Raw genomic sequence first — 26,140 nt, 5'->3', positions numbered from 1 at the left:
TCTCCCTCCCTCCCTCCCTCCCTCCCTCTCCCTCTCTCTCTCTCTCTCTCTTTCTCTAGGTATGTATTCTAAGTTAACATCACATAAGATATAAATGTGATGTGTGTAGAAAAATTGTTTTAGGAAAGTGTATAGAAAAGCTTTTTCTCCATCTATGATTGCACAACAAAAAGTTTAAAATATCAGAATTTTCTTTCCTACTGGAAATGGAATGGAAATATTTCTAACTAGTATACATGCAAAATGGAATTAAAAATTCTGAATATTATTTATAGTGAATAGGAAGAAAGGCTCTGAAAATTGAGGAGTAATAAGCTTACTAATTCAGGTCTTGGGATATTAAGTAAGGCATGTTGGGGAGTTTCCTGGTTTTTCTTTTCACTTTATCCCAAATTTGGAGGTGAAGAAGCTACAACATAGCTTAAAAAATTAGATCTAATTCTGTTTTGTCTGCAAGAAACTCAACTCAAATATAATAATATAGGCAGGTTGAAAGAGAATATATAAAAAAGATATGCCACACAAACATTTGTTAAGTCAAGGTAGGAACAGCTACAATAATGTCACACAAGATAGACTTTGAAGCAAATAAATAACCAAGCAGAGGAAAGAGACAATGTATTATGATAGAAGGGTAAATCCATGAAGGGCAATGTAATCCTTTGTGTTTATACACAGCACTACATAGCTGAGAAATATATGAAGAAATGCTGATAAAATTGAGTATCTAGAAAAGTCCACAAGCTAGAATTTCAACATCCTTCTTCCATCAATTAATAGCCAACTTACAGAAAATCAAAAAGGAGATATAAAAACTCAGCAACCGGGTCTCAACAACATTTATAGAACACCACACCCAACAATAGCATAATACACACTATTCAAGTGCCAATGAACATATAACAAAATACATCATATCCTGGTCCATAAAAGAAACCTCAGCAAATTTTAAATCATAGAGTATGCATTATCTGATGATAATGGAATATTACTAGAAATAAATAAGAAAAATGGAAGTAAAAAAAATACCCAAATTCTTGAATACTAACACACTTGAATATAATTTATAGATCAGAGAAGTAGCACGAAGAGAAAAAGATGTTCAACATTACTAGCCACTGTTTCCTTGTCATTCATTCTTAACTAGACAGAAACATTAAATAAAACCTTTTAATTTTTGAGCTGTTGCCTTAAGTCTCATATTTAATATACATGTGCATTTATGGAATTTTTGTATTGTTTTTGTATTTCCAATATTTAAGTGCTTTCAGTATTAATTAAACCATGTTGGAAGTCTCAAAACACCAATATTATTGATCTTAAGGGAGAACTGTCAAAAGTCTCAAAGTCTAAAGGTAGAGTCAGGGTTCAAACAAAACCAGTTATTTTTCAGCATCTTCTTCAATATTTAAGTGATCTTCTATGGAAATGGCTTGGATTATTGTTTGAAACCTTAGTTTGAATTCTATCAATTTTAACAGATATGCACATTTCTCATGTGCATTTTTTTTTAAAGATTTATTTATTTATACAGAATCGGGGTACAGGCCAGAGATGTGGAGGGTGAGAGGATTCACCAGAGACAGAGCGGGGAGCAGAACAGGTAGATCGATGAAGTACACTGCTGAGGGGAGCAGCGGGCGGGTCAGGAGAGGTCTGCCTTGCCATGTAGACTCCTCCTGGGCAGGCGGGGATCGAACTCATGCGGAAGTGGCTTAAGTTTCATAGTGCTGTGCTTTAACTCGCTGTGCCACCAGGGAGGGCCTCTCATGTGCATTTTAAGATAGCTGGGTTAGTGAAACAAATCAAACCAGAACTCAAGCAATCAAAGAGGCCCCTGGTATCAGAAAAATATGGACTTGAGTCAGTTGTGTGCTTAGTCACTTTAGAGTTCAGATGACAAGCCTTTCATGTTGCATCAAGTCACAAAGTATTGTCTTCAATTTAGTGAATTTTTATTGGTCAGTCCTTCAAAAGTTCAGTTAGAACAGGGCTAGTCTTGAACTTCATTTAAAGTATAGTAATAGAAATTCAGATTCTGTGAAAAAGATATAATTTATAGGAACTCAATCAGTATATGAATACATATGCATGCTGTGAAGGGTAATTAGTTCACATTGCTTTTAGTTTTCATCTATTTTTCTGCCTCTTTAATTAATAATACTTCTGCAAGAGCAGTGCTTTTGTTAAAGTTAATGAACTTACATTGCCACATCATAATCAAAGTCCATAGCTATCAGTGCATGTCACTCACAGTATTGAACATTCTATGACTTTACAAATGTGTAACAACATGGGCCCATCATGATGGTAATCAAAGACAGTCTTTTACTGCCCTAAAAATCTTCTGCTCTACCTACTCATCTCTCTCTCCTCTCTAAACCCTGGCAAACATTAATCATTTTACTGTCTCCATAATTTTGCCTTTCCAAAATGTTATAATATTGGATACTACATTATGTAATCCTACAGTATGTAGTTTTCTCAGATTTCTTATGCTTGTAGTAATAGAGATTTCCTCTGCTATCCTAAAAAAGAATGTTCCTATTTGGTATGATTTAGTAGGTTATACTTTGTGTCTTAAAACACAAAAGATTATTTTTCCATATTAATTATTAGTAATCATCTGTCCATGACCAAGAAAAAGCCTACCAAATCATACCAAATAGGTACATTTTACTTTCGGATAGTGGGGAGAGTATTTACTAATTTTAGTTCCTCCATATTTTCTCAAAGCTTTAGAGTCTCTACCTTAATAGATATAAGATTTTGTCAAATGCTTACTGAATTTCTGCATGTTGGACCTGATCATTTCTTGACAGGGGAGTTAGAGCTGACAATCATGAGAGTGAAGTTAATTATTTCTTCTTACAATTCTATTAGTTTTTGACTCACATAGTTTGATACTCTGTTGCTAAGAGTCAGAACCAGCAAGAATTGTTTTTCATGAATTAGCCTCTTTATCATTATTTAATGCCCTTCTTTGTCTCTCATAGTTTTCCTTATTTTGAAAACTGCTCTGTGAAATGAATATATCAACTTCAGATTTCTTTTGCTTAGTGTTAACATGGCATAGTTTTCTCTATTCCTTTATTTTAATGTGCACAAAATCAAATACATCGATGCCATTGTTTTGAATCAGCTGTTTCCTGTTACATTAATGAAGAATAATACACATTTTTATTTTATCTTCACTTATTCATTCTTCAGTACTCTTCTTTATTTTTAGCAGATCTGATTTTTGATTTTAGTATGTTCTTCTCTCTAGTACTTCTTTTAACATTTCTTGTATGTCAGGTCTACTGGCAACAAATTTAATTTTGTTTGCCTTCAAAGGTCTTTATCTTCCTTCACCTTTAAATGATACTTTCACAGAGTGTAGAATTCTATGTTGAGTCTCTCTAACTCCATACTTTATTTCACTCCATTCTCTTCTTGTTTGCATGGTTTTTAGAAATAAGTTGAATATAATTATTTTCTTTGTTTCTCTGTAGATAAGGTATTCTCCGCCTCTTGTGGCTCCCTTCAGGATTTTTATCTTTTGCAACCTGCAGTTTGAAATGATATGCTAAGGTGTAGTATTGTTTTGCATTATTATTTACCCTGGTTGGTGTTCTGTAAGCTTCTAGTATCTGTATTCTGGGACTTAACATATATTGGGAGCTACCCAACCATTGCCTCAAATATTTCTTATGTTTCTTTCTGTCTTTATTTTCCATCAGGTATTGCTGCTACACATAACAATATTTTGTCATTTTTCTACAGTTCTGAAACATTATGTAATGTATTTGTCAGTACTTTTTTCTTTCATGGGGAAAGAAAAAAAGTTCTTTTTTCTTTTTTTAGTTCTTGAAAATTCTATACAGCTATTGAAATATCCTGTAGCACAGATAATGTTTCCTCAGCTGTGTCCAGTCTACTAATGAGCACTTCAAAGACATTAATCATCTATTAGGTTTTTTTTATTTCCAATATTTCCCTTTGATTCTTAGGATTTTCACATCTCTTTTCATTTGCATCTGTTCTTGCACATTCTTCTAGCAACTTCTACCTGTGAACCTCTGTTCCATTCTGGATGTGATTGCTTCCTCCAGACACTATCACTAGTGTCTCAGAAAGAACGGATGATTCAAGGAACATGTCTTTCTACCATATATTTTCTTTTCAATGTTACTATTTTAATTGATGGTTTTATGTATAACTTCTTGTCCATTATCATAAAAGCAGGCTTATCACTCATTAAATTGGCAAAACTATAATTACTAAAGCAATTTATTAATGTCAAGAAATATTCTACTATATTCATAAAATATAATTTATGTTATTTGTTTATATCAAGATCTGGATCATATGATGCCAGGATGGTCCAAAGTAGCTGATTATTGTGAATAAGAAACAGCTGACAAATGAGTGGTAACCAAGTCCTCCCTTCCTACTAACAGTAGGCATTTTCTTGCCCAAAAGTGGATAACTGGATTAAAAAGATATGGTGCATATACACAATGGAATATTACTCAGCAACCAAAAAAAGAACACATGTATTTTGCAGCAACATGGATGGAGCTGGAAAAGATCATGCTTAGTGAGATAAGCCAGAAAAAAAAAAAAAGGAAAAATACCGGATGATTTCTCTCATAGCAGGAATATAACGGAACAGGTGAGAAAATAATGATAATGCTGAATAGCTATATAACAGAGATATTTTGTGGGGGTGGAGTGGGGAATGGGATCAAAAACAGTGGGGGGAGGGAAATACACTTGATGGCACATGGGTGATTTGGTGATGGGACACCCAAGGGGATTGTAACTGAGATGGAAAAATGCACAAAAAAAAAAGGTAAAAATAAACTATCATAAAATTAAAAAAAAAAAAAGTAGGCATTTTGTCTAGCATTCCTCTCTGTTCCCCCGAAAGAAAAAAGTAAATCTCTATGTGAAAGGTGCCTCCCTGCTAAGAGATGGAGAGACACTGTTAACATAAGAGACAGGAACAGGAAAATGTGTAAACAAGTTCTGCTGAGCACACTACATTTTGTGTATAGGCTTAAATTTTCAAGAACTTCCTTGCCCTGTCTGTTCTTCATAGACTTATTACTCCTTTGATTAAAAACAATATACACTGCTGCATTAGACATTTATGGTTCCCATATTTTACAGACATTTTTACATATAAAATTAGTCTTCTTACTTTCTCATATCTCTTGTGTCAATTCATTATTGGGCCAAACAAAGGAACAAAGCAGGTGATGGGCACATACCCTGAAAATAATTCTCACATTTCCCATGGTTTATGATACTTTAAGAAGTGAGTCCTAACTTATGGATAATAACCTAGTCATCTTACAGGCACAATCACAGTATAATCAATTTTTTTTTTACTTGTATCATTATTGAGCCTGGAAGTGATAAATAGCTCTAAAGTCTAGACTTGCCTCATGTATTATGTGAATTTTGAAGTTCAGTGGAATTTTTGACTTCAGCACAGGTAAATAATACTTGATAATTTTTGTGTAGAGTATCTACTTATTGGATTTCTCTAATCAGGTTTTATTTAAGCTGGTCTTTCGTTCTCTACCTGCTTGTACCCAATCAGTGTAACAAAACCAATTTAACATTTGCCTATGTGAGGTAGAAATAATGTAGTAATTAAGTAACCAGTATATTTTAGTATCAATTTCAAGAGTAAACTTAAGCAATGTTGATAAAACAACCAAATCCATAGCATTTGAATAGATAACCTTTATGGTCATACCTGATAGCAATGTTTCAGTTATTAGTAACAATGTAATAATACAAGCTAGTAATTTTTATTTTGACTTTGTCAAACCATCTTGGTCCCTCCTTCTCCACGCTTGCTTTTCTTCTAGTCCCCTGCCTCACTCCTACCTCCGATGACTCTAGAGAATATCCTTCATGGAACGAGATTTCTCTCTCTAATAAATCCCAGTGAACTTGCACATTGTAGTCTTTAAGTGTGCTGATGTTATTTGTTTTCTGTGCTGTAAAAAAAAAACGCCTTGTTCTGGGGGTGAAAATAGAAGCAGTTGGTTGTCATTATATTTGAGTTATGAATGCTTCCATTTAAAAATTTTATGATTGAATTACTTGGCTTCTTTAGTGTCTAAGTGAACAAAATTCATGTAAAGAGCTCTTTGTCTCCTGAGTGGAGTATTATTTCTATATAACATTTCTTCTTCTCACTCCTATTTTTATCCAAATGAACAGTTTAGCCCAAACGTGTTTTTCTACTTTGGTATCTTTGGAGCACAGTATTGACAGAAGAGTTTAAAGATAAGTCTGTGTGGGAATGTTATCTGTTAGTGGGTTATCAGTAGGTTTGTGCCTGGGAACCTGACTAGGAATGAATCACAGGAGTCATTTAAGTCTAGTGACCCAGATAGGGTAGAAATAATTATTTTGAAATAGTGAAACAAAGAGAAATGTGTTCCCACCCTAAGCCACTAACACCTCACCATCACTCCCATGTAACATGTTATTCCTGCTCATATTTTTTCTAGTAGAAGTATTAAAGCAACCCCTCTTTATGTTAGTTGTTATGGCATAAGTATATCTGATTCAGTGGAATAGTTCACTATTTTTAATGGTATTTCAACAACAGTTTGTGAACATTCAAAAAAATATGGATAAATTAATGTTTCAGTTATGCTTGCCCTGCTAGAAATAAGCTTTTTCAACGTTTACACATCTATGAGACACAGACAGAAAAGTTTTGGGACTTCTCTTAAAAGTGGACATGAGTTTGTTACTGCATATTAATATGTCTAGTCTGTTCCAAAGTATTTTTAGCTTCTATATGTGTGATTTAACTCATTTCCTTAGACAGTCACCTTGAGTTTTATCTTCTATTGGGACATGTTATTTTCCATGTCACTGAGTAATTGATATTGATGACTGATACTTATACATATGTAATAACATCTCACATAGTATAATAACATTTACAAACAAAATAATATACATTAAATACATAAGATCGGTTGCTTTCAGGAGAAGGGTGGAGACAAAACTGAAACTGGTCTTTTTTCCTCTACCTGTTTGTACCCAGAAGCAAACAAATGAGAAGTTGCAATGAGTTGAATTCTCCCTTCTTTGACACAGAAAACAAAGCCTATCAAAAACTGCTAAGAATAAAAGAAAATCTAATTAAAAGGAAGCATTCAATGAGAGGATTATTTATAAAGAAAGTGATGTTCCCTGTGTAATTCCACTGGATTAAAAGACAAATTAAATTTAAAAAATTAGACAAATTGCTAACAATAGTAAATAATATTCTCAGTTAAAGACTAATTGAGGTTTGTTAAAGACTAGTTCACTCAGAAATTATTGGAAATTATATCTTTTCTAAATATGGGATACAATTTTTTCTAAAAGACAAAAAATGCTTAAATATGATTCATATCCAAGTAGAAGTCAGTTTCAAATTGTTCATGTAACACAACATTAATGAAGGGAAAATATTATATAGAACAAAATGTTTAAAAAGATATAGAAAATGATATCCTTAATAAGCAAATTTGGGTACTTCTAATTGTCCTTTTAAGAGATAATTATTTCAAAAAAATAAACATTTATTAACTTAAAAATCAGGGACAAATAAAACAAGGCTGAATATAGGAGAAAAATAAAATTACTAAGGTAAAGTATAAAAATGTAGACCTAAAAAATGAAAATAAACAATTTAATAGTAGAACATATAGTACAAAACCAACCCAATATTTTTAGGTGTATAATGGATTTTCACTTAAAGTGGTTTCAAGTACATTTGATCTCATATTCATTAGAGAGGGAATTGACATAATCCTTGTGTTCTAAGACTGGATTTGCCACTTATTATTTATGTAAACATGGACAAATAATTTGTCATTTCTGTGCCTCAAGCTGATCATCAGTAAAGCAGAAGTTATAATGATACCTACTTATGGGGCAATCAAAATATTTAATAATAATATATATCAAATGTTTAAAATGCTCATACTAGTTGAGTTCTTAATATTGATAGCTATTATAGAAACATATATAGGAAGTGATAGGCATTTGGATCATTTTATAATTTAATTATTAAAATATTTGGATAAATTAACAAAGTTAGAGATATGAAATATATTGCTAATAAAATTTTCAATCGATATATATATATATACTACATTGTTGATAGGCTACATATATAGACTACATTGTCTATTTTGTCCTAAAGAGAGGAAATGGGATGTCATTTGTGAGCTAACACTTATGTACCATGGGGAAGATGTTAGTTGAGAGAGCAAAATTTCAGTAGTATATAGTTACTCGTGGTATGAACAGCGTATTTGTATGCAAACAGTGAAATGAATCATTTTAGAACTAAATGCATTACATATTCATTGGGGTGTTTGAAAAAGTTTACAAAGGTATTCTATCTTCTTGTTTTAATATGTTGTTCCCTAAATAATATGGGTTCTCTTAAATTGGCTGCATTTAGGTTTAAATCAGTCCAACCAACTGTATGTATCAACTACTCTTGGTATTATGCACAAAAGCCTGGGGAGAAAAATCAAGTTACTCACCAGATCATTGTTGTTTTAGAGCTAATGATAAATGGGTAAAGAATATATCAATATTCCAACCTCAGTCTTTATAACTATTAGGAGGAAGGAATAAAAAGAGCCAGGCATTGTCTGCCTACCTTTCTAACGGCCATCTGTGTCCTCAGCACTGACCCTCAACTGTCCACTCCAGTGCCCACAGTCTCTTGTTCTACTTTTGTCTAGTTGTAAAACAAATTAAAATCTAAAACTATGAATGCGGTGGTTGGCAGAGTTAGAGCAGTGATAGTTCAAAGAACCCCATCTGGCACGTAAGCTCCCAACACAAAAATAAAACCTCTTTCTTTCAAAGACAAAAGTCCAGAGAGAGATTAATTAAAGTCAAAGAAGGAAAACAATATGAAACACTTCCTAGTATTGTCTGGACAGTAATTTTCTTTTTCTATTCTCTGCTTACAAAGGCTTTCTCTCTCACCATATTTGTTTTTAATAAACCAATAATATCTTGAAGAAAATTTCAAACATTAGAGTATTTATAGATAATTCACCCAGCTGAATTAATATTTTAGGGATTATAAAAATGGTTGGTAATACAGTTTGGTATTTCTCATCCAGTTTTAACTTCTGCACAGTCATTACTTTTGAAGGCTTGGTTTTATTTTCATGTAAGCTTTCACATTTTCACTGCTCTGTTGACAAAGTATAACATTTGCTTACCACATTTTCCCCTTTGAGCACCTCAAGTACCTATTTAAATGGCATGGATAACACTAGATTTCTCCGATACAATGAGATCATTTACAGAAGCATCTTCGGAGGTCTCTGAAGTTCTTGCTGAACAGAACATTGCCCTGCATAATAGGATGCCTACACAATGGTTTGTCCTTTGAATTCTGACTTTTACTTGCAGTTTCAGGATCTCTTTAGAAAAGCCTGAACTTCCTTCAGGTTTTTGTTTCTGTGAAGAGGAAAAGAATGCTAAATCAAAGCTCTATAGTGTGCTTTCAGTTCTGCATTTTAGCAGACACTAAGAGCTAGAGAAAGGAGCCCTCTCTGAAGCATTGTTGGGTCCGATGGCTAGGGAGGAGGGAAAACCTGCTGCTCTGTGGTAGAAAAGAAATCCAGGATTCTTTGTGCCAGTGAGATAACATAGCCTTTACACGTTCTCCTACACAGCTGGCAAAAATGATTTTCTTTCCCAGTCCTCTCCTCTCCTTACCTTACCTTACCTTATTGACTCACTTGCTCACTGGGATAAATAGTAGCTGCTATGCAAGCTGAAAGATGCATTGAGGAGGAAATCCTGAGGGAACACACCTGCTTTTTACAAGATGGTTTTACATCACCTAAGAATGCACAATTGGTCAGGATAATTCTGGCCAGGGACATGTGTTTTTATTGTTAAGTCATAATGAAAATGCTATTTTAGCAGCAGATGGTTAAATATATAGCTCATGCTTTGATGTGTGTCTATTTTAATTTAAAATATTAAGATATAATCAGCATATGCTTTGTGCTCTTATTCTCGGCTTTCCCAGTTTGTCTTCATTCAGTGACTCTTGCAAAATATATGAAGATGTTTCAAGTCACTAAGGCATTTGGCACACATCAAATTGTTTACCAGTACCTCATGTCTATCTGCTGGCACCACAACATATATTTAAATCATGGACAGATTAAAGTTCAGTCACTGTCACAATATATCATATTAACTATGTCAAGATGCCTCTTGCTTTAGGAGAGAACTAGTAAGTACTTCATATTGGAAATGAATATTAGAAAATTAAAAAAATAAATCCCTTTGCTTTTTTCAATTTTCCAGTTTCAAATTAAAGTAGACTTTCAGATATGAACAATGCTTAAATATGTTCTAATAGTTTATGGAATATAACTGGATATCTAATATTTACTCTCTAATGAGATGCTATATTGCTATAACAAGATCCTGGATTGTAACCCATAACAAAGCTTGGAAAACTTAAAATTCTGCCACTTACCAATTGTGTGATATTGATCACGGCACTACCTAGTTAATTTTCAGTTTACTTTTGATAATAGATTATTTTCTCTTATTTATTTGGTGAAAAAGTAGGACAACAACAGTTTCTTAGCATGACTCCAGAAAAAAAAAAAAAGCCTATCCCACAATTATAGGCACAAACTCATATAACAACATGCAAACCCTGTAGGGTTTGACCTTCATGAACTAATTTTTTAAATTATTTTTATTTATTGTTTACGTCATTCTTCATTTTGTACTTCATCTTTGTTGTAATCCCTGTGGACTTCCCACCACCAATTCACCCGTGTGTCATCACTAGTCTAATGTACTCTTCCCACCTCAGTTTTGATTCCATTCCCCTTCCTACCTGTGTAAAGTACTCTGGTTTATAATTGTTGGTTACTGATTACTCCCAAAGGTCCCCATGTCCAAACACTAACACATCAGGTATTTGGGTAACAGCATTATAAATAGATCAGGGGATTTGAGGTATATAGCTATTCAGTAAATAATTGTTGAATAAAAGTATTTTTATCATGACAGGAAATGTTCATACTTAATCATTCTTTAAGATTTTGAGTACAAAAATTTTTTTTTTCAAAAAATGGCACAGAGCTTCTGTAAATAATCTGAAACTTTTAGAATAGGTTAGGTAAAAAAATCTGTGTGAGGGTATCATTTCTTTATTCAACTTTAAAATTGAATATATATGTCTATATAAATGTAAATTTTGGTGGTCTGGTACTGACTGATACCTACATTGCATAATTGAAGTGACAAGACAAAATACACTAGTAAAACATCATCCTTAGGACACCACTGCAAAGCAGGTCCTCTCAGGAAACTTGTCATTCTGTGAAAATGAGGAAGAGAGTTAGCTAAAGTCTAACTTCATATTATCAGGGGGCATGGCGGTAGCCCATGCAGAGCAGAGTTATTACAAAAGGATCAACAAGTTCTTTCTTCAGAAAAACAGAAGGAAGCAGCTAACATTTTAGTAGATGTGACTTAGTGAGGTAATTCATGTAATATTTACAGAGTTAACTTATAGATGATGAAAATGCAATAAAATGAAAATAAAGCAAAACAAAACAAAACTGAAGTGGTAAATGAGTAATAAAATGAAAGAAGGAAAGAAGGAATGATGGGTCCAGGAGCATAGAAAGCACAGGTGGTGCAGTGTAACCAAACAGCAAAACAGACTAATTGTGGGAAGGCAAAAGACAATCAAACAAACGTGACTTCCTTTAGAGCTAGCCTGTTTCTTGCTCTTGCTGTAAAATGTAAGACTATATTCATCCTTAAATACTCTCTTCCCAGTTAGATTTCTCATAACTCATGGCAACCCATAGTCCAAATTATAATATCATTAACTGGAGTACATTCATAAAATGTCTTATATTGCCTTCTTATCTATATATTTTTGAAAACAGAATTCATCTCATGAAAAAATTCTCATGTTTTAGTATTTTATAGTTAATGTAAATTTACTATTAACTGGCTTTTTAGATCACTTTACTCAGCTGAACAATACTAGTTGACACAAAATAAATGAGGAAGGGGAAACAATTGAGTTAACATGGGAACCTGGTCATGTATCCATATTACCAACAAGGGCCTGCCAAGAATTCTGGGCAAACAACTCAGCAAGATACTGCTTATGGAGAGGGCTCACCTAAATCTGATGTCCCAACAGATAACAACTGTCAGAAACAGTTTATTTGGAGAAAAAGTCATGAAATATCCACCAAAACAGTTTATAACAGGGAGCCCCAATGACAGGGAGCCCCAATTCCTTTGACACATATTTCTCCTGTCTGGCCACCTGTTCCCTTACAGGTTATTTCTGTAAGTCACCTTTTCTGTCTCTGGTGAATTTTACACTTCCATTCCCACACACTGAGATTTCCCCCTCCCCACCACTGAGATTTCCCCCTCCCCACCACTGTTTTTTGACTAGCTATAGCTCAACTTAACCTTGCAATATCTTAACTTAATCTTGATATTCATGTTTCTACCATCTCTACTCCGTTGGAGCAGCTGGCCAGTTGATTAGAGCCCAGGGCACAGGGAAGACTTGTGCTACCATTTTCTGAACTTCTGAAGTAGGCAGAAGTATGTACTACCTCTGCATGTATGCAGGTGACCCGCACAACCTAATACCTCTAATATCCATTAACCCAAGACACCTTTGTCTTGTTTCTTCTCTGACTTTTTAAATTGTACCTATTTTTTTTATTGAGGTAATGTTATATAATTCTGTCCATAATTCAGCAGTACAGGTTTATATCACCCCAGATTTCACCACAAACTCACCAACAATGTACCCAAAATCCTCTACTAAAGCCCACTGGGCCACTCCACACTTTGCTTCCCACAACCCTCGGCCTCTTTTACCGATAGCCTCATGTCTGCCATTAGATTTCTAGGATTGCTTGGATTTGATTTTGTCTGTTTCTTTGTTTTGTCTCTTCATATTTCACTTATGAGCCAAATCATCTGGTGTTTGTTTTTTTCCTTATAACTTAGTTTACCCTAATCTCTTCCAGTTCAAAATGTCATGTTACAAAAGTCCTGATTTCATATATTTTTATCGCTGGACAATATTCCATTGTGTATATATACCACATCTTCTTAATCCAGTCACCTGTCTTTGGGCATTTAAATTATTTCCATAACTTGGTCACTGTAAAAAGTGCAGCAATGAATACAAGAATGTACATATTTCTTTAAATTTCCATTCTCTTCTTTAAAAAAAAAAAGCACCCTTCTGAATCTTTAGACCATAGAGGCAGTCAATGGGGACTTACTTTTTGTCTCCATTACTTGTAAAATAATAAATTTCTCTTTATTAGACAATACATGGAACTAATCTATTGATGGGTATACCGAAAAGTGAATCCCTTGTATCCAATAATAGGTTCTTACCAAACTAATCATGCTAGCACCTGTTGTGGGACTTCCCAGCTTGGTGTCTAAGTCACCAAGTCTGTGTTACTTGTTATAACAGTCTGAATAGACTGTTAAGTTCAAGACACTATTCCATATGGTGAAAATATAATTTTGATATAACAAGTGGATGCCTTCTTAGAATCTGTTATCTGTTGTATTAGGGCAGTCAACAAATAAACAAATAATATACTTATAGAAAATAACATTTTGTGATAAGCAGGGCTATTACAAATCAAGAAAGAAAAACATTAAAAATGTAAATGTGTTGGAGACATTATTCTGCACAGAATCACCTGGAAAGTCATCTTTGGAAGGACACATTTAAGCAGAGACATGGATGAAATGACCGACTGCACCATAAGAAGAATATGTGTAAATTAATGAAAAGAAAAAAAAAAAGTACTTGTGAAGAGACTTCCAGGTAAATGAAATAGCAAATGGGAAGATTTAAAGTATAGAGGGTGTGAAATGTGGGGAGAGGGTACCAGGAGGAAGAGTAGAATGAGTGAAGGGAGAGAGTTAATGAGGCCAAAGATAACTTGGTAAGGCAATAAATGTTCATGGTATGAATGAGTGAATGTGACTATGTACAAATGGGGCTCATGTTAACATGAAAAACAAAACAAAATGATTAAGTAATAGTGACAGAACTCAGAAAAATACTTCAGAGGAGAGTAAATTATGCTAGTTGTATTAGTGAGAAGCATTGGCCACATATTTCATGTTGAATACACAAACCAGTGATTTCCAATACTAGTTTTGAGACACTTGGGGTGGTTTTAATTCTCAAGTGGTAAAATATAATTTTCAAACAGGTGTTTAAAACTTGGATATGGAATGATATTCCAAAATAAAATTAACCTGCCTACTATGTCAGTAAGTTAAGTTATGGTCAAAGGAATAGGTATTTTGTAAGTGAATTTATTTTTCAAATGAATTTTAAATAGAAATGCTAGCAACAGTGATGAAATTATAAAATATTCTTGGCACCATTACCTTATTCAGCTATTTTATTTTACATATAACTTAAATATTGGCTAAAAGTAAACATAGTTCATTCATCTAGAGATTGACAGTAACCTAAAATGAGAATCGTAAGTGTCCTTCATTTATTTTACTTGAAAAATTCCAATCTATTGTATAATGCCTGGGATAATGCAGATAAAAGCATTCCCTATATAAATATCAGAAGAAAGTGACGATAAAAGGTATATTCTCATGCCTGCTGGAAATTACCCTCCCGTTTTGTAAGCAAAAAGCTTTGCCATTTCTTCTTTTTCCTAACTCTATTACAGCCTATTGCAACTCTCTAGAAAGGCAAGGTTTTTCTATCTTTTCTTTTCTTCTTCTTCTTCTTCTTCTTTTTTTTTTTTTCTTAGTTTGTCCTCCAGCTAGGGAAACTATTTAGAAAATTGGTTTCTTTTAGTTTGGCCCCATGCAGGCTTGACCTATTTTACCTTGTTACAGTGATGGAGAGCTCCATACCTGCAAAAATTTAGCTTCAAAGAGTTCTGTTAATGGAAGAGGTATAGACATCCGCTTGCCAGCAGCAACAAGCAAAATTTCTCTCTTTAAAATCCTCACTATAGTTACCAAATTAATGTGTTAAATATATTCTTAATTAAGTAGTGTGGGGTGAACTAATAACAATAAATATTCAGAAATAAGTTACACATTATCATACAAGCCACAGTGAGCCATGAATTTCATACCTGACTTTTTAACAATTTACTATTATTAATAATGTGATCTAAAATTTTAAGATAGACTTGATAATTGTAGCATGTATGTTTAAGTACTATTTTTCTCTCTTTCACTGCTTAAGGCTAATAAACTCAATCTCAATTTCCAGTAAGCAATCTGATTTTTCCCTTGCAAGGTAGCTGGGTTTTAACAAAATATTAAAAAAATATATTTATTTATGCCTACGGAACTGGGGTACAGGCCAGAGATGTGGTGGGTGAGAGGATTCACCAGAGACAGAGCGGGAAGCATAATGGGCAGATAGACAAAGTACACTGCTGAGGGGAGCAGCGGGCAGGTCCGAAGTCTGCCACGCCATGTGGGTCAGCTGCCTGGCTGGTGGGTGCTGCAGTGGCTTCGGAGAGCTTCATAATGTGGTGCTTTAACCAACTGCGCCACCAGGGAGAGCCCGGGTTTTAACAAAATGTTTTTAAGTGTAAGTATGATTTGGCCTACAAATAAGTCTACTGTTGTTTATTTATTGATTGATATGTTTTTAAGAGAAAAATAATACAGCAATGATTAGAGGGCCAGTATTAATCTTAGTTTTATTAATCTATCAGTCACTGTTTTTATACAAAAGAGTGAGTGACTCAGCACAACCCATTGCCCCATCTGGGAGCAAACTCCAACTGCATACACCACACAAATATCACCTTATTACTAGAGGCAGGATCCCAATTACTTGAGTGTAATTATCAAATTTTGGCCAAAGTGCTTACTTCATTTTCTCAATATATTAATGCTGCTTTGGCTGGTCTAACTCAAGGTAGCTGAGTTTGCAGTAAATATATTTCATAAAGTTGTCTTCCAAAGAAACACTGTTATTGAATTTTCTCAAATAAAAAGTGGAATTTTGTTCATGGCATTGACTAATTAAGAGCAGTGTAAGGGCCCAGTTTATGACAAAAACTAGTTCAAAATTTATTCCTACACTGTAAAATAAAGATTATAAAAGTAGTATATAAAAAGCTTTATGAAAACAAACATAATATCTGAAACATTATGGGTGATATTCTCTTAGATTATAGAATGTGTTAGATTAAATGTAATTAAATTCTTGTTTCAAATATTATATTGAAAATATAATTCTAATATTTTATTTTTCTTGAAAAGCATGGGCAAAATATTCCTGGGACAGAAGTCACAAATTTGTTTATACTGCAAGAGAAACACACTTTACTAAACACATGTTTGAAACATCTGTTTAATGTCTCTGATTGTTTTTCATTTACAGTAAGTTTGTCAATAAAAAGAATCATTCAGAGAAAATATAGCAGAGATTCATGTTTGAATATATTTGTAAAGAACTCAATATATTAGGTATAAAAAGCTTTCAAATAATAAAACATTTGCACTTTTACCTGAAGTACATAAAAACTGCTAAAAGAAACGATTGACATGGGGGAAACATTTTGCATTAAGGGCTTTATTTCTGTAGTTTGAATGTCTTCTCATGCATGAATGTTATTGGTAACTCTCTTTGCAGTTATCCCATGTAAGAACACCTACATTTTGATATCCTAGCTACAAAATATTATCCCTTAAGGTCTCCATTCATTGAAACTTCCATATTTATCTTCGTCAATTTTCCGTCATTTCATTTTTTCTCTAATCATCCACATTTTAGTTTTTTTACTTACTCATCTTTTGCTGACATGTTTCTTTAAAACATTAATGCTGATTATAATAAGGTAAATAATATTTACATATCAAGTATGAGCTATTAACATTTCTTATTTAATTTGCATTTGTTCTTCACAATAATGTTGTTAATATATTTATTACATTTATTGACACCTTGAGCGAGAAGTATGTTTTCAAAGTAGGAGGTAAGGAATAGAGCCTAATTTTGATCTTGACCCCTTTAAATTCAGATGTCATAGTTTTGTTTTGTTTTTTTCCCCCATTAAACCACATAATTTAATTTACCTTTTTGTAGAAATCAACCTGTCTCTCATGGATCAAACACCAAGTATAAGACAAGATTGATTCCACTATGGGGTTTCCTTCTTTCCACCTCTTTTTTCTCTTGGTGAAATTTTCCAGCTTAGTCATTAATGGCATCTAAGTCAAAAGACTATTCTCCAAATAGAAGAGGATTGGATAAAATGGAGAAGCTCATTGCTAGGAAATTTTGAATGTGAAATTCCCATTTTAATGCAACCAACTTGCTACTATAAACTTAAGCTGCACTTCCAAACCTTTTGACTGAATAAAATGATCATCCATGATATTTTTGGGAGTTTTGAAATAATTTTATTCAGAAACTTTTGTTTCATAGGAATGAATCTAAGACTCAGAATGGTAAATGAAATGCTTAAAGTGTGCCAAATATATATTCCCATTAGTGGAGTTTTAGTTGCTCTATTAAATTCATGTTCACTTCTTGAAAGTTTTTGTTTTTTTGTTATTTTTATTTAACCTAAGGAGATACGCAGACTGGACTAGTTTTACAAATGAACATGATTTTTGAAAAAGTTTTCAACATAATTATTTTTACCAGTGGTCTTACTCTCTGAAATTATGACCTAACATTAAATAAAACAAATTTTAGGTGACCTAATTTTAACAATCATTAAATTAGCTTGATGTTCTCTAGCAAAAATGCAATGGAATTGTAAACTGGTGATAGTGGGATATAGTGGAGGAGTATGCGCATCAGAGTTAGATAGTCCTTTCTACTCTGATGTTATCTGTTGTCCTCTATATCACATTTCTCACAAATTAGCCTTCCTGAGTATCATTTCATTAATGTGTAAAATTAGCAAAATATTTTCCTCTTTTGAGCAATAGTCAAAAAATTAAATATGATAAATGACACAAAACTAACTCCATGATTACTTTGCAATTGAAGGAGATGTTATATAGTGCTGTACAGTCCCCATAATTAGTTACCTTACCTTGTGGTAAGGAATCCTGACTCCTGAAAGCAGACTTGACCCATGAATTATGAGTGGAAATGATGTGTTCCCTGCCATACAGATGTGATAGTATCTACTATAATGACTGAAGTTTCCAAACTGGCTTTACAGCCAGCTGGAGTATTAGAGTGAAGAAAGCATGAGCACCTCTGAGGGAAGTGTATAAACAAAAAGCAAGCCTTTGTTGTTTTAAAACCATTGGGTTGTGCAATATTTACTCTTGAGGATGGCTCTTGTTTCTGGTGGTAAAGCAACACAACCTAATTTACTTTGACTGACACTGAAATAATCAATGATAGTTCTTCTAATATATATTTATGATTTACTTTCTAATTTCATTCCTTCCTCCCTGACTACACCTGATTTCTTCCATGGCATCCATTTTTTTTTTTTAATGTCTACTACAGGAGAACATTTGAAATGAGAACTTCCACCATTCCCTAGGAAATGTCTATTCAGCTTCTAACTGCCATGCAAGTTTGCTAATACTCACTCTTCCAACATTAGATATCTAAATGAGGTATGTAAGCATATAGTAAATGTTACAACAATAGGGAAGTGTTAATCTGAGTAAAAAAATTAATGTAGGAAAACTTTCCTCCATTCTCCTCCCTCTGTACACAAACACTGCACAAACAGCTCCTGTTAACTTTACTCAACAACAACAAATGCAAATAAATTTGAAAAGCAAGTTGTAAGTTAAAAGTACATCGCTGTGCTGCTACACCAAATTAATGTTTCAAACTGCTCCTAAATGGAGGGCCAGACTGAACTACTGGAATGCAGGGTACTAATAATGAGGTATAGAATATTTTTATTATAGATTTTTGCTAAAGCAACATTAATTACAACACTGCATTTAATTCAGAAATAGAGGATTCCAATTCTTCAGGTCTACGTTACTACACAATAACCACCACAACAACCCCCGCAGGTCTCCATCAGTTTCCATTGTGGCCCCTTTCCATCTGCAATCTCCTAAGCTGATAACCTCAATTTTACAGTCAGATATCTAATATTTGTTTTCACTTTGATGGCTGAAACTTTGTTTTCTCTATATTCCATATATAAGGGAAAACTTCCAGTATTTATCTTTATCTTTCTGGCTTATTTACTTAATACAATCACCTTCAATTCCATAGCAAATGTCAAGAGATCATTTTTTTTTATAAGCAAGTAGTCTTCCATTACACACACACACACACACACACACACACACACACACACACACACACACACACACCATGAACTTAATTAAAGATAATTTGACTTGAAGGTTTGTGCTGGTATGGATTTCAAGATTATGCATTAAAAGACCAACATTTACAATGAATAGGTGCTATTATTTCATAAATACAAGTAACAAACACCAACTTGGTGAATATGCAATATAGTTATTACTTTATTCCATGCTGGTTACATTAGAAACTGTTTTTCCTGAACATATGCTTTTTCTTGATATCTTGGAGATTAGTAATGCTTAATAAAAAGAACTGAACCAATATTAGTCTGGAAATCCATTGAGCATTTTTTTTCTTCAAGACAGCATATTTATATCAACAATATGTAACCCAACAGAAAGAAATAATTTTGTAAAATAAACTATAAAGATTGCCATCTTTATTTCAGGATATAAATGATACCTTCAAAAATCAATGTTTTTCTACAATGTGTGTGTGTGTGTGTGTGTGCATTTTTTCTCCATGTTTGTACAAGTTTAGATTCTTGATGAAATAAAATATCATTGAATTGTCTAAAGCAATATCCTCCAGGATATAATTTGTTAGGATAACAGTGCTGATATTTACTATAGCTTTAAAGATCTGTGCATATAAATCTACAGATTCCTTCAGATTTATGAAAAAGGACCACTCCTTTGACTAAAAAGATGGGTAAAATACTTAAATATTGATAATATGATTTCATAATCTTATTAGGCAATTAAGAATAATAAATGATAGACTAGTTTGCTTGTTTGATGTCATAATTTTAAAATGCAAGTGCCCCATTTTCATCAGAAATTTTGCTTTAGTATTTTATACCTTTCTCTGTATTTTAGTATCGTAATTATCTAAACAAATCATATTCTGAGTATTACAAGTTAAATACTGATTCTCAATGAGAGAAAGAACTAAGCAATTTGTTTCACTCATGTTAAAGTTGTTAAGGCCTTCATTTAGCTATGTGAAAGAACCTAACCTTAACTTCTCTAATTAAAAAATTAGAGAATATAATGCGAAAGTCTTGCAATATAAGTTGTATTTTAGTATGAATTTGTCATTTCAGTTTTTATATAGATGCTGGAAATCAAGGAACAAATTGTGTCCATCATTAGTGTGGCAATAGCTACAGACCAAAATAGCCAAATTCAGAAATGCTACGTACTATATAATTAACCAACCATGAAATAAGTTGGCTGGCATCAAACAAGTCTGCTGTGCTTACAAGTAATAATGCTAATATTCAGCTTTCAATTGGAGAACCCTTGATTATATATCCAACTCAAAGAAATTGAATTTCCTAATTCCTTGTGGAAAGTGGCAACACAGAGTGAAGAAAAAAATTTTGGAAATTTCTGGAATTCTTGGATTTTCCATATTGAAATAATATATAATTAATGGTTATTGCAAAAATTCGAAGGATCACTTAAAATCATAATATATGTATGTGTGAATGCTCAAAAGTTCCTAGAGATAAGAGTACAGAAACTCTAACAAAATATAAAGTTTAAACAAATAAAAGCTATACTTGAGGATAATTGGTAAACTTGACTGTAACTCCTTTAAATGATTAGATGGAATTACAACATTTCTTTTTTTAGTATCTTTTTAGTATGACATTAAAAGATAACCATGCATCTTTAATTACCCCAAAAATGACAAATTTGTATATTTATGATTTTCTTAAAGTTGATTCATTATATATATTCACAATTTTGATTTTTGGAACTTTTCAATATTCTAGAAAATATATCAATTTACTTTGAATTCTTCTGTTTCTTTAAAAAGTCACTAGTTATGGGGAATGAATATTCAATATGGCTTATTGAAGAAGATGTGACCTTAGAAATTTTCTATTCAAACACATAACTATAATTCTCAATACAACTTTTATTAGTTCAGGTTCATCTTATGGAGAAATTAATTTATTTGAAAGTTCTTTCTATCTCAGTTTAATTATGGTAAATTCTTCGACTGCCTTTATCACTATGCTTTCCCTGACAATTGAAACTCGTAATTATAACATTTACTCTGCTATTTTATATTGACACTTATAATTTTATAGAATTTAAAGTGCCTTTTAAAAAAAGATTTATTTATTTATGCATACAAGAACTGGGGTGTAGGCCAGAAGTGAAGGGGGTGATAGGATTCACCAGACACAGAGTAGGAAGCAGAATAGGCAGAGCTACTGAATTACACTGCTGAAGGGAGCAGTGGGCAAGGCAGGAGAGATCTGCAGTGCCATATGGGTTAGCTCCTTGGCCAGGAGTCTAACTCGTGTTGCAGTGGCTGGCTATAACTTGATAGCACTGAGACACAACCCCTGTATCTTAAGTGCCTTTTGTTAGTATGCAGGAGTCTAAAACATTAAGACTCTGGGCTCTGAAGACTACAAATAGGGATTTTACTGTTATTCCAAAGTTGGGGATTCAAATTCTACAAAATCCAGCTATTCCTAAAAATTCACATACATCCCTTTGAGGATTGGGGAAGTTAAGAGATGAAGTCACCTATTTTTCTTTTACTCATGTGTCATCATTTGCATTCTTAGTCTCAAATCCTAAGTATGTTATCTTGTATTTCATATCTGAGCTTTCTGAGGCCATCCTTGTGGCAAGATTCTTCTATTGGTAAACAATCAATAGACAAGATTCATAGTCTGCACTGGTGATTAGTACATTATCTACATATTGCAAGTGGGTGTCCAGTTTTAGTTGATCTTTCTATTGACCTAGTCAATACTTCAGAAATAGTTGGGAAATTCTTGAATCTTTGTGGAAACTTAAATCCAATTCAGCAGTACTGTATAATATTCTAGAGTTAAGACCGATTTAAAAAAAATCTTGAGTATCTACTGTGATGCAAAAAATGTCACCATTTAAATCCAGTATGAATAATATCCAGAATAATAGCTCAAATCCCCAGGTATGGCAGTTAGCAGGATGTAAAGACTTGACATGCTTGGGTGTATGTCCTGGACAATTGCATTGATGGCCTTCGAATCCTGAACAAAACGGTGCTCATTTGTGTGGAGTTGCTTGACAGACAAAGTCAGAGTTGTGTTAGTGGTTTGCTAGAGCCAAATGAGATGAAATTGAAGAAAGTTTTGCAATACAGGTGGAATTCCACACAGGTTTCCTTTCTTAGTGGATAGTGCTTTCTCCTTGGGGTTCTTTTCCTTACTTCCCACCAGTGCATTTTTAGTATCTCAGAGTTCTCTTACATACTCTTTTGTGGTTTTCTTCATGGTCTTTCTGCTCTCCCTCTCACTCCCAATAGCCCACTCAGATAGGGGCTTACAGTTCTATCTTTTACCCTTGAGCACCACCCACTATAGCAGCAGGATGGCCGTAGGTATGCTCTGAGGAGCTGTCATCTGGCAGTGAGAGCCAGAAGTCCCAGAGTAGGCTGCTGAGAAGCTGCTCAGATAAAGGTCAGTGGCTGCTGTGTGTCCCATCCAGTGACCTGGAGATTATTTTGGGGGCACCATCGGATCACTGAACATCACTGCATTCTTAAACCTCCAGGAGCTCAGGACACCGGCAAGTGGAAGAATGTGATGAGGATTCAGAAGGAGACAAAGATGGTGGCACCAAGTTGGTATTATGTCTCTTGTCCCCAGGTGAGAGGGAGCATGAGAAGCTTGGCTGAGACTCCCAGGGTCTGCAGAGCCCTGGCTCAGCATACCCTCAGGGGCACACAGGAGGCAGTGCCGATGTTGACCTTCTTGTGCTCCCACTTACTATAGCACAACATACTATGCTATATAAACACAAACTACACACATCTTTTACTTTTAGTAGACATTCAATATTCCATTATATGGTTTTACAATGTTTAAGTCACCTTTCTTTTGATAAGTAAGGCTATAAAAGACTTAGAAATATAACTTGGCATACTTGTCAACTACCTATTTTAGGCAAAATGGTAAAGGGAAATGTGTTATTTAAAATACCTTATTTATATTAACAAATGAGAAAATTGAATCCAAAAGAGGCCAGTCCTTCCTAGCCCTACATTCCTACCTTTATCACAGAATATATCTTCTTTGATTGAATCAAGGTTTATATACCTGTCTCTCCAAATCAGCATTTATGTATTTAAGTTCCTTTAAGGCAAATTCGATGAGACCCTGACTTATTCACTTTTTCTAGGAAGTCTTTCCTCATCTATATCACCCTTCTAAGTGTTGCTTCTGCACACTTCTATTTACAATGAATATGTATATTTTCTCCTCACTAGACTAAAAATCCCTGAAAGCAGAAAATACCTTACTTCTCTTGAATCCTCACACAGAGCACAATGCCATGCTTAGTAAATTGTCAACAATGATTTAGTAGAGGACCAAATGCTTTCAGGTTAGGAATAGGGTTATCATCTGTTTTTCTTCAAATAAGTTTAACAAAATAAGGATATAAATCACTGGATTCTGACAGCAGAGCTGAGGCTACCACAGGCGGCATGAATAGGAACCAAAGGGTAGAGGGGCTTCAGACAACTGTCATAGAGGATTCTTATGACCTAGATGGTTGGTGTTGTGTGGTAGTATACATTTGAGCAAGTTTGAGCCTGTATTTCCATAATATACAGTGTTGTAAATCAGTATTACTGTAATACACAAAATAACAATAAAATTCAATGCATTTTCTTTTTTAAAAATCTGGCTTAATTGGTAGATACATTTCAGTGCTTTGATTCTCATATTTTATATTCCTCTATTTAGATTATCCATCTGTACTCACATTTTTACTTTTTCAAAGTAAAAAATTAGCATTGTCCACATTGAGCCTCTAGCAGTTTTTCCATTACAGGTTAGGTTTTTAACACCTACTTCTGGGCTTCCACAGAAATGTCTGTCCCTGGAGATCTGCTGTACCCTAAATGGATTAGCTCCCTGGACAGGGTTGAATTTAGACTGTTGTGGTCATAGCACTGAGACTTAACCTCTAGACCACCAGGGAGGATCTTGTTTACCTTTCCCAATAAAGTCCTCAGTATGTTACTCTTAGTTTCTAAAAAGAAATTCTGGATTTAGAATTGCAAAATTCCTGCCACATCTGACTGTTATTCTGGTATTCGTTTAGTCTCTTGAGTATGTTTTTTGTCTTTTCATCTGCTTTCAATTTTTGCTGTTGTTGTGAAGGGCAGCCATGAAGTACTAGGTCAAAGGAATGGCAGTAAATAAGCCTTTTGGAAAGTAGTGATAAGGTGTGGAGGAGGGGAAGCTAATATAGTCCTACTGTAACAAGGCAACCCAATGTGAATTGCCTGTGCTTAAGATTCATCTGCAGACACACACAAAAAGGTCAATAATGAGTTTATTTACAAGGGAAAAAAAGGAAATAACAACTCAGGGAAAGAGAGAGAGATACTACTAATGTACCCTACCATTGAACGCGCTCTATCAGTTCCATTAACCTGGAACTCCAGTAGCATATTGAAAACTGATCAAGAGCCAAGTGACCCTGCCATATCTAGTTTTATATCAAATAAATAAATAAATAAATAAATAAATACATACATACATACATACATACATACATAAATAAATAAATAAATAAATAGCTGGCTGCTTAATTCCGCCCTTGGGTCCTAGTAGTCCTCCCTTTGGTGTTTCTGGGATTTGTAGTTTTGGTGTCTGGAGTGGGGATGGAGTCCACAAAACCTATATCTATAGTGTTCGTTCAGGACATCCTTTCCCCCTAACGCTATGATTGTTTCAGTCTTTAGGTGACTGAATGACACTGAATGAAGAACTCCGATGACACTTCCAGGTTTTTCCTCTTTTAAGTGGATAGGATGGAGAAATGAAATTAATTGTATATTTTCATGCCCCTACATAAACTAGGCTCTGATAAAAACAACCACAGGTTATGTTCTAATAAAGTAGTTTAAGAAGACTATATCTACGAGTGTATTTCAAAATGGTTCCTTTTGCCTTCCCTCTTCTGGAAGCAGGAAGGGATTTCTTTAATATTAACTTACTATGAAGGCCTTATAGAGCTCCTACATGTAACAAAAGGTACAAGATATCTCCTACCACTGAATTTCTCTGGATTTTTAAACTCAACTTTGTCCACATGGAGCCTCCAGCAATCTGTCAATTACAAATTAGGTCTTATTACCCACTTCTGGTTTCCAAAGAAGTTTCTGCTCCTGGAGGTCTGCTTTGATTAACTGTGATTTCATCTTTGATCTATAATACCTTACTGTCTCTCCAATTATGGGGGGGGCATATTGCCCTATGTTTTTAATTTTCTGATGAATCTAAGAAGAATTGTTATTTTTTTCAGTTTGTTTAACTCTTTACTTGGGACAGAATAGAAGCTTCTAAGGTCCTTACTCAGTTTTCAATGAAAGACTACAGGAACACTATCAAACCTTTGTGCATTAGAGTGGTAAAAAAGCTGTAAGTACTAAGGGTAAATTTGGAGAGACATACATTAATTTGAAGCTATCTAATCACTATATACCTATGTCACAACTAAAGAGGTAGATTTTCAAAGAATATTTAGGAAAATTGAAGAGAAAAATGTTAAGAGGCATTCAATATATTAATTGACCATGTTAGAATCAGTATGATCACCAGAAAGCAGTAATATTTTTATTCTATTCTGAAACAGCTACACAGATTTTTGCCAGGTTGATTGTCTTTTTCAGTTTTCAGAGAGCTGTTCGGTAGGACAATAGCTGTTGTTGTCTGTATCATCATGTGATTTCTCATATGCCAGAGGGTTTATGTTGCCAAAGTTC

This window comes from Condylura cristata, unplaced genomic scaffold, assembly GCF_000260355.1.
Source record: "Condylura cristata isolate star-nosed mole 26May11 unplaced genomic scaffold, ConCri1.0 scaffold00010, whole genome shotgun sequence".
Lineage (NCBI taxonomy): Eukaryota > Metazoa > Chordata > Mammalia > Eulipotyphla > Talpidae > Condylura > Condylura cristata.
This window is presented reverse-complemented; position numbering follows the sequence as displayed.